General features: G+C 42.6%; 1 protein-coding gene across 1 annotated transcript in view; it reads left to right on the top strand.

Moving 5' to 3' along the window:
- Nucleotides 1-15,427, top strand: part of GMPS (guanosine monophosphate synthase) — a 515,861-nt gene that overhangs the window by 273,483 nt on the left and 226,951 nt on the right. The gene's annotated exons all lie outside the window — the stretch shown is intronic.

The following is a 15,427-nucleotide window of genomic DNA, read 5'->3' as shown; positions in this document are numbered from 1 at the left end:
ACCTATGGACCGAGCTTAACTCCAAAGAAAACTCACCTGCAAGGGCCTACCTAACAAACTCATTGGAGAGCCTGGGACTAAATACGCTCTGGGAAACAAGAACGGATTTCGGGACCTTTAAAAAGGAGTGTCGAAAACCACCAAACTGGTCTCTTCACTTGAGGACAGAGCCACCCTAACCAAGAGAGCACATGGATGGGTTGTACTCGAAGGGTACAGAACCTTAAAGCCACAAGAATATCTATCAACGGGCCTCACACAAAAAACAAAAAACAAGTTTCTAAACATGTGTTTGGGCAGCATACCCATTGCTCGTCATCTGGCACCATGGAAAAGGCCAAATCCATCAAACGCCTGTCGCCTCTGCCAATCCGCGAGGGAGGATCTTATACACATCATTTGTATCTGCAAAGCACTTATGGGTATAAGGCGCTCCATGCTACGGCCTTTATGGAACCAGAAGGGCGTAAAAACCTGCAGGCAAGCAGTGATGCTCTGCTTCAACCCCGAAGAGACTCAGTTGAATTGTAGAATAGTCAAATATTTTGACCTAGTGGCCAAAACACTAAATGAAATCACACTTGGGCGGGACAACCCTACCACTCTACGCGAATAGTAGACCTCCCTAATGGCCTAAAAACATTAAAGACCCATGAGTAATTAAGCTAAAGTAATCAGAACACAATATGAAATTACTTACAAAACAAACAGAAAAGATAGCTGGGTGAAAATACGGCCTTACCACCAAAAGAACAATAAGGATCAAGGCCAAGTCTAACAGGAAAGACTTTTAATTTATTATGGACCTCCTGTGATTTTACCAAAGCGCTATACCTTTTTGTATAACCTTTTTTAATATAGTCAAATGACTTTCTTATCTATTGTCTACTAATTGTGAGCTCCTGAAGTCTTAGAGTTTGGGTACCTAAACTTGCCTCCTGACTGTATGAACATTATCAAAGAGGCAAGAAAACCTACTACCAGAGCTTGTTACGCTGCAAAGTGGAAACGCTTTGTTGTTTACTGTAATAACAATGACATTAACCCACTAGATGCTTCAACGCAAAATATCATTTGCTATCTTTTGCACCTACATCGTTGCAATCTAGCCTACTCATCCATAAGGATACATTTAGCAGCCATTGCAGCTTATCTTCAAAACAGGCAGCATCTTTCGCTGTTTAGAGTACCTGCAATTAAAGCATTCATGGAGGGACTCAAGCGAATTATTCCTCCAAAGCACCCACCTTCACCTGTCTGGAATCGAAACATCGTTTTAACCAGACTAATGGGACCACCTTTTGAACCGTTGCATTCATGTGAATTGCAATTTCTTACCTGGAAAGTGGCTTTCCTTGTAGCAATTACATCGCTTAGAAGAGTTAACGAGCTGCAAGCCCTAACTATTCAAGAGCCATTCATCCAAGTACACCCAAATAGAGTAGTTCTTCGAACAAACCCTAAATTTATGCCTAAGGTGGTATCCCATTTTCATATCAATCAGACAATAGAACTGCCAGTGTTCTTTCCAAACCCACAGTCAGTACCTGAAAGGGCTCTACACACACTAGATGTCAAAAGAGCACTTCTATACTACATTGAAAGAACTAAGGATTTTAGAAAAACTAAACAGTTGTTTGTTGCCTTTTCACCACAACACAAAGGCAAACCCATTTCAAAGTCTGGGTTAGCCAGATGGATTGTTAAGTGTATTCAAATATGTTATTTAAAAGCAAAACGCACTTTAACAGTTCCCCCAAGAGCGCATTCTACACGCAAACTAGGGGCATCCATGGCTTTCCTAGGGAACATTCCTCTAGAGGAAATATGTAGAACAGCCACTTGGTCTACCATACATACCTTCACAAAACACTATTGTGTAGATGTACATTCAAAACAGCAAGCTGCTGTAGGTCAGGCTGTTCTAAAAACTCTTTTTCAGACTGCTGCAGCTGGCACAGGTAGCCACCGCTAAGGGAGACACTGCTATACATTCTATGCACAGATATGAATTCAGCAGCCCACATGCCTCGAACGGAATATGCTACTTACCAGTATGCATCTGTTCTTGGCATGTAGGGCTGCTGACATTCATATCGCCCACCCTCCTCCCCGGTGCCTGTCGCAGCTGTAGCACTCATTCTTACTTTCATGCATGGACATCTCTTACTGTACCATACTCCATCTCTGCCACAATGGCGAAAAACATTCTGAGGATGGAGAGGATGCCCATGTGCACTGTAGTCCAGGGGAGGAGCCACCTATCTCGTGATACTTCGAAGACTCTTCCAGGACAACAATGTACAATCATCCGGACCCAACACTAGGCGGCGATCTATGCACAGATATGAATGTCAGCAGCCCTACATGCCAAGAACAGATGCATACTGGTAAGTAGCATATTCCTAATGGAACATTCGCAAGTGAAATGAGAAGAAAATAATACTAATGGACTTCCAATCCAAGAAACGAGCGCTGTCAAATACAAGTAATCAAATACAAAAAATAAGCACTGGTAAATGAAAGACTCAAATATAAAGAGCATGTATACACAGGATGGAAGCATATAAAATATATACACAGAATACACCAGATAATGCCAGTCAACAAGAACTAATAAATAATAATACTTCAGAGGCTGGTCACTCAGTACACCGACAAAAATACATATCTCAATACTAATAATCAGAGGAAATACCTCACCGGCTGCAGTATCTTTATAGTAAGACATAGACAAGACTGGGGGATCCCAAATACAGTCCTGGGGTCAAGAGACTCCTCAAGCAGGAAAATGCAGCACTGACCAGACGCGTCCGTCTCTCAGGAGAGAACCCGGTTTCCAAGCCAAGAAACCCCAGTTTTATAATCTCAATGCACAAGGAATTTTTGTTAAGACATCCTCTACAGCAAGAATACTTGCTGGTGCTGGCCAGGCTCCATGCTAGCATTCCACGGCAAAGAATTTCTCACGCATTGTTCTTGACATGTTCCAGCCCCTTATCTTAATGAAGCTTGCGAAAGTAGAAAACATCTTTAAAAGTACAGAAATACCCTCAAAGAGGAAAACAATCTTGAAAGCGAATGACCTAAATAACCAGGGGGCCTGCGTGTGTGCAGAGCTCAGCCAAACAGTCAGAATTCAAGATGAAGTTTAGGGCACGGTAAAGCCCATTGGTAAAACTCCATTTCACAATGTACAAGTGTAATGCACATTTGCGCACCACTGTGAGGAAAATTATATTTTGCCTTGTTATATGTGCCTACGTGTTCCCCATCCTATGTTATATGTGCATGATCGATATGCGTATATCCCCTTCTGATCGATTAAAGACGCAATTATGGTTGTGTCCAACTCTAGTATGCCAAGTATCCAGTTCTCGTGAAAGCAACGAGTATTAGGCCTATGTTGCCACGTTTTTACAGTGTGCACGTTAATTCACCGCATTGTCCCCGTTTCTAGGCCTCAAAGGGCCCGGACACCAGATTCAAGCTCCAGTCTCCTGAACCCACTCTGAGGAGCGATGCAGCCCCCACCTGCATCCCTGACCCTTCACTTACTTCCTGCCTCGCAGCGCGGTGCCCGGCCTGGCTCTGCCTGCCTGTCTCCCAAGAATATGTTATGCTTCCAGTTATCAGTCCAGCTTTCCTTCTCTGCATTCCTAAGCTACTGAACCGCATAAACAGTTCAGCTATAGTCTAGTCTTTCTGTCTCCATGTAAGAGAAATACTGTATTAGTATTCATAGAATATTCCTAGCACACGCAATACATGTAGAATATATGCATGCACCAGCCTTTGTGTCAAGTAGCCTTTGCCCTGATAACTTTTAGATTCTATCGACATGTACTCCAAACACCAGATACCAGATATGCTATAGGTACATGTCGTCCTGACACCGCAGACTTTAGTCTCCTCTTCTAGTGCAGAAGTCATTGCCCCAGTTCTCCCTAGTAACACGTCATTGCCCGTTTGCGCGCACCACTAGGTTAAAGGTCCCAGCTGCTCTCAGGTAGCCCCCTCCATGTTTCCGCCCACTCATGACATTTCTATGACGTTTCACATCACATGTCTCAATGCACGCCCTGTACACGCCTTCTGTTTCCGCCCATGTGTTCTTATCTTGCGCTTGTCACAAGTTACGCCTACTGTATGTAATGTGTTTGAAATGTCTTACTATATATACACTGCACTGTTAATGAAATGGTGCAGCTGCCTTCCTTCCTATTTTATTTCAGGCTGTCCCGTTCCAGTCCCTTCCCTTTTGCCTGAATAAAGCCTGTTCAACTCGGACACATCGGATCCTGCCTCTTATTTATTGAGCTATCTGTTATTGTTAATATATTCAAAAATAGTACCGGTAATTAATTATTTATTTACCACAACTGCCTACAGCACTACACTCTGAGACCGAGAAGCACGTTCCTCCCATTTTTCTCTCTCATGCTTTCAAATGAACATCCCACACGTTCTGCTTCAGGCAAGGCTGTTTTACTCTGTGAAACACTCCCACTCTGAAGCTACAATGAGACATGAAATGAAATGAAATCACAAAGCAAAATGCACCTGCACAAAAAATGTTGTACATTTAAAACAGAGTGCATTACAACAAATAGTCACAATAATGGTAGTCCAAGGTCATCACGTGGTCCCAATACAAGAGAGTGCATGTAGCACTAAAATACTTCAGGATCTCATCTAAAGGTTTTGTCTGACAACAAATCACATTCTGGTGTATGTGCATACTAATCTCTAGTTGCAACCCAAGAACAAACTGTGACACAAAACTCCCCATGTCACCCCTTTTGGGATTGTCTTATCCGCTTTGCTGTTTACGCACCTGCAACAATAGTTTACAATAAGCATGCACTGATTCCTTTGCCTCTTGAGTAGTTCTTATAAACTTTAATCAATGCCTCTCGCTAGAACTTTTCCTTTTTAAAAATGTAATCACCTAGTCATACTTGCTAATTACCACAGGTGAAGGCGCACAAGTACATGCATCTTTCGGAGGCTCAGTATGTTGCCATTGCACAACATCTTACATTCAGCTCACAAATCGCTTGGTACCATGATATCAAAGAAAGTATTCAAGTCTATCCACAAAACCTTCAAAACTTTTACAAATCTATCAACCTGTGTGTGCCACTGAGTGGGATTCTCTCTTAGCTTTGGAAAGTTGTTCGTAAATGTAGCAAGATCACCTCTTCTCCATGGTACATTAACATACATTCCACTTGGTATCGCCCTCATTGTAAATGTAAAAGCCTCATCTTCATCTGAGTGTACTGGTGATGGCTTAACAATTGCTTCTGTAGCATCTGATTGGTTTATTTTATTCCCTGTTTCTCCAGTATTAAATCTTTCATAGATTCACATGCTTGAATCTTCCCCATTGTCATGGTGGGAGTTTCACGCTACTTAGATAAGCAGTACTAAAGAAGTACATTAGAGACCATTAAGTAAGAAAGGAAACTTTAAAACCCATCCGCATCTTTATGTAGATCTAAACGTTAACCTATCGGAGACGAGCCCCAGACCTCCTTTCCCCAGCAGAGCCACCATACCGCAGATCTCTAACCGCACATCGTGTGTGAGAGACTCCTTGAGCTCTGCTCAGTTTTTCAGTGAGTGAACTTTTGACCCCTCTGAATTCAGCTTAAGATATTGGTTTTCTATCTCCTTTACTTTCAAAGATGTCAGAGGGATCTAAGAAAAGGCTTTTTAGACCCTGCAGATCTGGTGGAAGGCAAGACTTTTCTCGGAGGACCCCCAGAGTACTGTCTTTACTGCCTACATCCTAAACATACCGACCAAAATTCTGAATGACAGAGAGGCCAGATTGTTCCTATGGCCTCAGAAGAAAAAGTCCAGATCGGATTCTGGATCTGATGTGGAGGAAAGTCCTGGTCCATCCTCAGCTGAGAGAAAACGTAAAAGTTAGGGCTCCACCTCATTTAAGGCAGAATAAAAAAAAATGAAGGCTGGTTAAGCATCCACTACTGAAAAAGCAGACTTGAAACCAAGATTCTGAACAGAAAAAATCCTCTTCTTATGCTGCCTCTCTGCCTGTTACACCTCAAAAGCAGGCTTCGTTGACAAAAAAAGCTGTCAACGGACCAGTCGTCAAGAACGACTGTCAAATCACTTGTCTACGTTTGTGGCTTCTACTGTGCTGGCTTCGACTGTGTCAACGACAGCAGTGGCGACAGCCTCTTCAATGAGCACTGTGACGATGATCACCTAGCCATTTGCTTCGGCGGCGGCATCACAGACAACTGCGTCGAGAGCTGCGTTGACGGCCAGGTCTACATCTACGGCTCCGGCGACACAATCGACGACATAGTCCACGGCCCTGTCAACGGGCACTCCACCGACGATGGTGTTCAAGTTCCCTATCAGACTACTGGTGTCAACGACTATTACATTTAGACGTCTCCCTTCGTTGACGGAGCATAAAAAGGATATTAAAGGACATCAGTTAATCCAAAAATCTCCAGGCCTGACATCCCTAACCAAGGTATCACCTCTTCCTCCATCTCACCTTCTGGATGCGGAGGAATTAAGGGACGAGAGCTTGTTTGGTCCAGCTTACAATCCATCACAGTTTAGGGTTAAATGCCAGGACAAGGATGATGCACACATCCAGGACACCTCAGAGTTAATGGAAGGGGACTACTCCTTCATGGCTCTTCATCAAACACAAAGATATGACTTTTCAGGAGCATTATCCGTACAAAACATACGAGTAACATCAGGAGGTACGGGGAGATTCCATGTTGGTACCAACCTCTCTTGTCACCAACCATAGGCACGTGCTCCATGTTTATTATAAGCATTTTCCGGACCCTCACGCCCCAGTTCCACTCACGCCTGGGGGCCTAGCTTACAGGTTTCATCACCACCGCCAGTGGTTACTCCGCCACCTACAACACCAGAGGGTAGACCAGCTCTTCAGAGTATTACAATAAGAGATGATTACATTGAAAGTGAGGCTGATGATCAGCCTTAGGAGGAAGAGGTCATCCAGGATACAGACATGGTAGGCCAGGAATGGTAGGACTAAATTGGTCCCTCTTCGTCATCGCCTTCTCCCCCTCCAGCGAGTTCTCCAGGAGATACTGGAGGTTTCCATGAGTTATTGAAAAGAGCTTCCAAAAGATTTGATTTACCTCTGCCTGTAACCCAGACTGAATGCTTCATCTATGATTTTTAAGATCCTGCCAGGAAATCGGAACGATCCATACCAATAGTGGATTACATCTGGTAGGAAAGATTGCAGTTGATGAGGAATCAGGCCTCTGTTTCGACCGTATTACCAAGAATGGAGAAGAAATACAATGGCCCGGATTCTGCCCGGCTCCTGCGTGCTTGTTGGGCATTCTCGGATGGATTCAGTGATCATGCAAGCAGTGCAGAGGAGCTCCAGGAATCTAGCAGCCCCTTGTTCCGTGCCTCCAGACCGGGAAGTAAAATGGCTAGACAGCATTGGCAGGTGCTTTGCCACTATGGCGGGTACTTCCATTAAGGCCTCACAACGCCTTCACATTTCTGGAGTGGTACCACCGCCAGTTATGGTCAGATCTTGCACCGCTTCTTGAACACCTACCTGAAGATAAAAAGAAAGAAGCGAAGGACCTTCTACAGGAAGGTGACAGAGCATCTTCTGAAGTTATTGATCGGCTATGGATTTGTCTTCAATCGCATTCAGGCAGATGGCAGGTGCCGCTGTTCTCCGTAGGCAGGGCTGGTTGAAGGCGACATCTTTCCGCACGGTGATCCAACCGATATTCCTAGAAATGTCATTTGATGGGGAGAACCTGTTCGGTAAACATGCGTTACAGGGCATCAAGACGGATACGGACTGTTCTTAAGTTACGCTGCAACAAAGGCGTTTCAGTCCTTACGTGAAAGAAGAGGACGAGGTCAGTTTCAGCAAAGACCGTCCTTTCAATCATACATGTTTCAGCCTTATTCCCAACAGAGTACTAAGGCGCAGTATGGTGGTCAGCAGCAGCAACATTTTCACGCTTCCAATGCGAAGTACAACCAGAAAGTCTGCTAGGCGCAAATCTTCGACACAAGGTAAATCCCAAGATCGCTCCAGATGACAGTGACATTTTTTGTCCATCATCCACCTCTTATGGTCTCAAGCCTCAGGAGATTCATCTTTCCACTGTTTTACGTCAATGGGAAGACATCTGAAAGATAAATGGGTGTTGGATATCATCTATCTGGGCCACATCCTGGACTTTGTTCAAAAGCCTCCACAACATCCACCTTTAAGGAGAACACATCAGTATCTCCCTCTATTAAAGCAAGAGATCTCAACCTTGTTGTTAGAGGGGACAATAGAAAGAGTTTCTTCCAACTAACAAGGGAAAGGCTTCTATTCAAATTTCTTCCTTATCAGAAAGAAATGCAGGAAATGGAGACAGGTCATGGATCTCAGACAGCTGAACAAATACATCAAGAAACAACCATTCAGAATGCTGTCTCTGCAAGATATTCTCTTGTTGGTAAACATAGGCGATTTTTTTAGCGTCTCTCGATCTTTTGGACGCATACTTCCACCTTCCCATTCACACCAAGCGTTGTCAGTTCCTGAGGTTCAAGGTGGCAGGGTGGCACTATCAGTTCAAAGTTCTTTCTTTCGGTCTTCGCTCAGCTCCCAGAGTTTTCACAAAATGCATGGCGTCGGTAGCAGCTTTCCTGAGAAGGCAGGGCCACCAGGATTTTCCCTACCTGGACGATTGGCTGGTAAAAGGGTCCACGTTTTACTCTGCAAGAAGATCTACATGGGCCTGTCGCCAATCTTGTCTGATTCCAAGCCAGAAACTAATATTTCTCGGAGTGGTATTAGACACCAGAATAATGAAAGCATTTCACACTCCAAAGCGAAAGAACAAGATAATGCACTTAGCAGTCCTACTGCGCACAAAAGAGTCAACTTCAATAAGAGTGTACAAGTCTATGCTGGGAATGCTATCATGCATCCCATTGATACCAAATTGTCGTTTGCACATGAGACCTGTCCAGGAGCAACTGTACATGCAGTGAATTCAGGTGCAGGGCTCTTTCGAAGACGACATTGTCATCTCTCAGGCAAAGAAACAGGCCCTGTCATGGTAGGAGAAAGAACGCAATATCTCTCTGGGACTCTCATCCCAGGCAGCACAACCCAGTTTAATTATGACTACGGATACCTCAATGGATGGTTGGGGAGCACATCTCCAAGACTTACAAATCCATGTGAGATAGTCTGCCCAAGAGGTGCAAATGCACATCAATCTCTTGGAATTGAGGGCAGTATTTCTGGGACTACAGGTGTTCCTTCCAAGGATTCAAGGCACTTCTGTTCTATTAAGAGCAAACAACACCACATCTGGCCAAGCAAGGGTGCACCAGGTCTCACACGCTATCAAAATTAGCCCACAATATCTTGAAATGGCTGATGGAGCACAAGAGGATGATGCAAATACAACCTGTTCCAGGCATGGACAATGAGTTGGCGGATTTGTTAAGCAGAACCAGCTCTCAATGTCACGAATGGGAATTGGATTGGAAGCAGCTGAAGCGAGTTTTCAAACTGTGGGGCACTCCGAAACTGGATCGCTTTGCAACCCTAAGCCACAAGAAGTGTGAAAATGTTGCCAGCAGGTTTCCACAGGTCAACTCTTGGGGGAATGCTCCACACATGCAGTGGAAAGGGATGTTCGATTATGCTTTCCTGCCGTTCCCACTCATCCTAAGGGTGGTGTGTAAAATGAAGAAGGAACCATGCCATCTCATTCTAATAGCTCCGGCATGGCCAAGGCAGTTTTGTCACCCAGAACGTCTACTGCGGTCAATATCTCCGCACATTCACTTTCAACCTCTGCCCAACTTGTTGTCTATGGACAGCGGTCATATTCTTCACTCTCAGATAAAAATTCTGAGTTTATCTGCTTGGAACCTCAAGACTAGGAGTTTAGTGATGTAGACATAACACCAGTTTGCAAGTTCCTACAGCATTCCAGAGCTTTTTCCTCTAATAAATCATACGCATCGAAATGAAAGATTTTTTCACTAGTGCATTAAAAAAGGTATTCATCCTTTCCTCTCGGCACCGGAGCAAGTATTGCCAGATCTCCTCTTTTTAGCAAAATCAAAACTGGCGCATTCATCAATCAAAGTACACCTGGCAGCAATTTCCAGGTTTCGCAGGAAGTCAGGGGGAAGTCTTGCTATGGTCTATGAGGATATTGAGGGAATTCATGAAGGGGCTTTTCCACCTTTGAAGCGCCCTGCGGTTCCTTGGCAGTTAAACATAGTTCTCGCTCAACTCATGAAGCCACCCTTTGAGCCGATCCACAAAGCAGAAATAAAATACATATCGTGGAAACCTGCACTCTTTTTGGCTCTCACGTCGGCTAGAAGGGTCAGAGAAATTCAGGCCTTCACTGTCGCTGAACCATTTCTCTAGTTTAAACAGGATAAAGTAATATTGAGAACAAATCCACACTTTATACCTAAAGTCCCAATTTCTTTTCATCTAAATGAGCCGGTAATACGGGTCACTAGAGGAGACATGAGGGTGATCTCTATCCTTAATAGAGGGTGTCAATGGGCTAGATAAGGATGTTTCTGAGAAAATGTTTTTGCTTCTCCTTAGAGCTGTGAGGCTGATGGAAAAAAAGTCTTTAAGGATTTGATGGGCTCCTCTAACGCTTCTTCATGGGATCTAGCCCTTTTGTGAGGCCTGGATAAGGTGTCCCTATCTTCCTCAGAAGAGGTTTTTTGAGTTTTTGTTTTCTGAAGCCACAGAAGTAGCCTCCATTCCCTGTCCCTCTTGAGTTTTTGAGGAGAAAGTGCGACAAATCTTTAATTCTTTTACCTCATGCTTGGGATGAAGGCAATAAAGGCATTCCTTATGTGGGTCATCCACAGGAACGGTCTTCTTCCCACAGGGCTTGCAAGGTCGATAAAGTATTTTTCTGTCAGAAATACTAGAGTAAAGAGGTTGAAAATAGCTTTTCAGAAGAAAACGCTGAACAGACCTGAAGGAGACGACCTTCACACATGATGTGCAGTGAAAATCTGAGGAATTGAGCCACTCTTGTTCTAGAGGGTGCTACCACGTGATTGGTCATAGTTAAAGTTTGGTCCTTTTTTTAAAAAGGACATACACCTGCGATCATATTTATGATGAAGTACCACAATAGCCTATGTTAGTTACACATACTGCTTTATTATATTTCCCTGGGATACCCACTTCGGGGAATGATTCAAGCATGTGCATCTATGAAAGATCCAATACTGGATAAAAACAAGTTACTTACTTGTACTCTGTGATTCACTGGTATTGATAGCTTTCATAGATTCACATAATTGAATCTTGCCAGTCGTCATGATGGGAGTCCCACAGTAACGGTAACATAAGCAGTGCTAATACATTAGCATTAAGAATCTCATTGAAAACAATACACGTTTTTAGCCTATTCACGTTGTTTTAATACATCCAAACTTAAAATAATCAGAGCAGAGATCCTGAAGCACTCATCCCCCGCACAGCCACCATACCTCAGATTTCGAGTAAGACTATTAATAAATACAAAGAGAGATGTGAAAAGTGGTAAACCTTAATGGGTTGGAGGGAGGGCCGCATATGAATCTATGGAAGATATCACAGGGGTGTGGAATTTAATAAAATACCTACATGTCCATGGGGCAGGTTGCTTCACAAATCTACTTGTACTATAACAAAATCCACTTGTCCCTTTTGTGTCCTGTAATGCAGCGACAAATTATGGCAGCAGCCTCATTTTATGAGAGCTGTGATATAGACTCTGATTATACCAGGGCTCATACCATAGTCTAGTTTGAATACTAGCAATTCCCTTATTTTGCCACGTTTCTGCAGACCTACATAGTGGGGCTGAAGGTAGTGGTACGCAATAGTTCAGTGGCTGGAATGCCATTTAGAGTCTGTGCAACCCTACTAACTTGCATGTTCTAGGGTTTTTCGCCATTTTTTTCCCCCATACTGAGAGAGGTTGGAGATTAACTCCTAACAATGGCAGAGGTAAAACTTCTTCCAGGACTGGGACAAGAGTGGTTGGAGGGAAAGTGAATTTGCAAACTCTCAACAGATTTTCGCATGAACAAATCTATACATGCATATTTGCTCATGCTAAAATGCAGTTCACAAATATTTTCTAGGAGTACTATTTTTTGGCCTTCTTTTGTTAATTCTTGAGAATTCACGAAAGCCATAAATTTGCACTTAATGCTAGGACATGTACAGTAGGTGCACCTTTGAGACTTTCTTTAATAATTGGTCCCCTAATTAGGTCTGGTGTTAAACATGACCTTTTGTGTTTATTAAAGTTCTGTATCTCTCTCTATTGGCTAGCTTCACTGCGAGTGACAGTTCTGCTCTTTCACAAGGAGCATATCGGCACACAAAATAGTTTTTGTCCATTGCTAGGAACTACTGTGGCAAAGTGTGCTTTTTAAGACCAAAACTATTTTGCTTTTGCCAATGTTTTTTTATAATGGAGGGCCCAACAGCCCCCACAATAAGGTTTTACAAAAACCCTGCCTAAGCAAGACACGCATTGACAAATCCAAAAGGCTGACCACCAATGTCAGACCACCTGGCTTTGCCAGTGCTTGTTTATTTGTATTACCCATAATTAAAAATGGTTACACTTCTTTTCCATCATGGGTATTTTTGGGATATACTAGCATACATCAACGCATTTTATTGAATGATGCTGCAAAGAAATGGTACCTACATTTTTACAGCAGTTTATCTACTTTTTTTTTCCTACTGGCATTTTATTTTTGTGAATATTATATTTTGAAAGCCAATAATCAATCTTTCTTTCAAGTGTCTGCAAATATTTGCATGTAATCAGAGAGCATTCTGGGAGCATTATACATGGCCTCGTACTGCTAAACTTTGAAAACCTATGTACAAATATTTATATTGGAAGCACTGTCAGTAGTGTAGTTCAAACTTGATATATATTTACTTAAAAGCGCTCACCCTAATAATAAAGGTTTCGCGTCAATGAACCATAAATAAAAGTTTGAACAGCATTCGCTCATGGGCACAAATATTACCTTAACTGCAGACAATGTCCTTCCCTGATGCATAATGTGGTACTATAAACTGGTGAACTGGCAGCCAAAGGGTTTGTACTGTAGGGGGTTAGGCCCACTTACCCCAAGGGCAAAATACACATGAAAACTTGTAGGTCTTGACCCCAAACAATATGTCCTGGGCGTTGGGCAATAGGAATTCCACATCCCTGAATACAGTTGGTGAGAGGCATCTCCCCTTTCAGCTGAGTGGAACGGAGTGCTTTCCTGGGATTTTGATGGTCTCCCTAATGGCTACCCATCACAGTTCTTAAAAAAAAAAAATTCAATGAAACAACGAAAGTCAGATTGTAATTCAGCATTTTCTGATAGCTTGCAGTTAAATTGCAAAACCAAATGCCCCAAATCTGGACAGGGAGGAATGGTTACTTCATACCGCTACTTTCTTTCCGGAGTAACTGATGGCATTGAGGTTGCTCCTGGGTAGGATGCCATTACGTTTGGATGTTAGAAATTTGGTGGTTTGCTCATTAGTAATGTATTGCACTATTAGAGGATATTTATTTTGTGCTCTGGCAGAATGTTTGGCTACTTTCCTAAATTGTGATACTGCTCCAGCGCGGCTCCAGAAATCATTTCTAATCAATACTCGCCATTTCCCTGAAACCTTAAAACACCCAAATCATGCACCAGTGGGGCCCATAACACTGCACATTTACCCTGTTCACTTACAGGCTTCAAGGCTCTGGTGAATCACACTGGAGAAACGCTTTTGCATTTTGGTGGAGCGTCTAAACCTATTTAACTATACATTATGTACACCTGCAGATTTAACATTTAATCATGGAGTAAATTATTCAGACACACCACCATTGTGGCAATGGATCTGTTAGAATGAAAATTAGGCATAGGAAGAATTTCAAAGACCAGCTCTTAGTTCTCCATTAAATCTAATTTTTATTCAAAACAAACTTTATCATGTCTGACAATTTATGCATTAGTAAATATTTATTCAGTAAAACTTAAACTTTATTTCAAATGATCATTTTATTGAGCTCAAGGAAGAAATCGCTTTATTTCAGAAGACAGTTAAAATTAGCAAACAACAGATAGTTCCATAGTCATTCTCTCCTAACATCCCTAACTAGCACCCTCATCTTATCCTAAAATCCTGCAAAGCAAACAAGTAAAGAAAATTAGAGTCTCTTACATCCAGGAATCGGTCAGCAATCGGGCAGCATCTCCGATGGAAATGGAAAAAGCGACCCCTACACAAAACCAACGGTTTTTATACCTTAATTCCCTAACTTAATCTATCTAAAAAGTAACTAACATCTCTTATTCTATTCCTCATTGGACAAATTTGGGGTGGGTGAGCATCATCTCACCATTACAACATATATTTCTCAACGTGTCAGCAAAAAGAGAAAAGGGGCTTTGTTTAGGACAGTCTTTGGCCTAGGCATTTCATTGAGTGGCAACATCCACATTTCTTCCCAGGGTTTGAGCACGACATCATCTCTGCTTGGCACCCATCCTAGGTTCCGGGCCACATCAGCCTTGAACCTCCTCGAGCACAGGCAGTTCACTCTGACTTGCAGGTTTTGGCGCGCCTGTGCAGTTCAACTCTTGCTCACAGTTTACCCCAGCGTCCATTTTCATACAGGCCTCAAAGGCCTCTTTTGGAACTATTATGAAAACAAACACAGATTCATGTTAAATTATTAATTTAAACCCGTTCTGTTTACCTCCCACCTTACTAATGTTTCCCAATTAGTTGTTACCTAGCAGACAAGCCACATAAATGCGTTTTATACATACAATTCGACCTTTCCATCACATTAATGAATACAAACAGCACATTTAAATTGCATTTGTTTACGAATAAGCTGCACATTAGTTCACAACACGATAACAATACACATTAGCTGGGTTTATTTTGTGCCATACAAGCAAATTAGTCCTCCCCGTGTGTAAAAATAAAAATATTGTGTGCACTTTACTCTATGGCTGGTTAATTTCACAAAACATGCAATTAGTACTGATTATGTTATGGGACATTAATTTCACGAGGGGTACACAAAATGTTGCGTTTGCCACCTCGCTCCATCAATACCAATCACAACTGTCCAAACTATTCTTGGGTTCTTAATATATTCTGTCTCTGTTCTATCTGGAGTGTATGTAGGTGTGTCATTTTTAATGTGTACGTTGTTAAAACAGTAGTTGTTACTCTGAAGCCCATGGACTTGTTTGGCATCCTGAATGAGTAGTTACTTTGTTTTAGATGGTTATCCTGAGATATTACCTTGTTGTAGTGGTGAATAGTTGCAACTCAAGA

The sequence above is a fragment of the Lissotriton helveticus genome, chromosome 11, assembly GCF_964261635.1.
Source record: "Lissotriton helveticus chromosome 11, aLisHel1.1, whole genome shotgun sequence".
NCBI lineage: Eukaryota > Metazoa > Chordata > Amphibia > Caudata > Salamandridae > Lissotriton > Lissotriton helveticus.
Note: the sequence above shows the minus strand (reverse complement) of the source record. Positions and strands in the feature narration are given on the sequence as shown.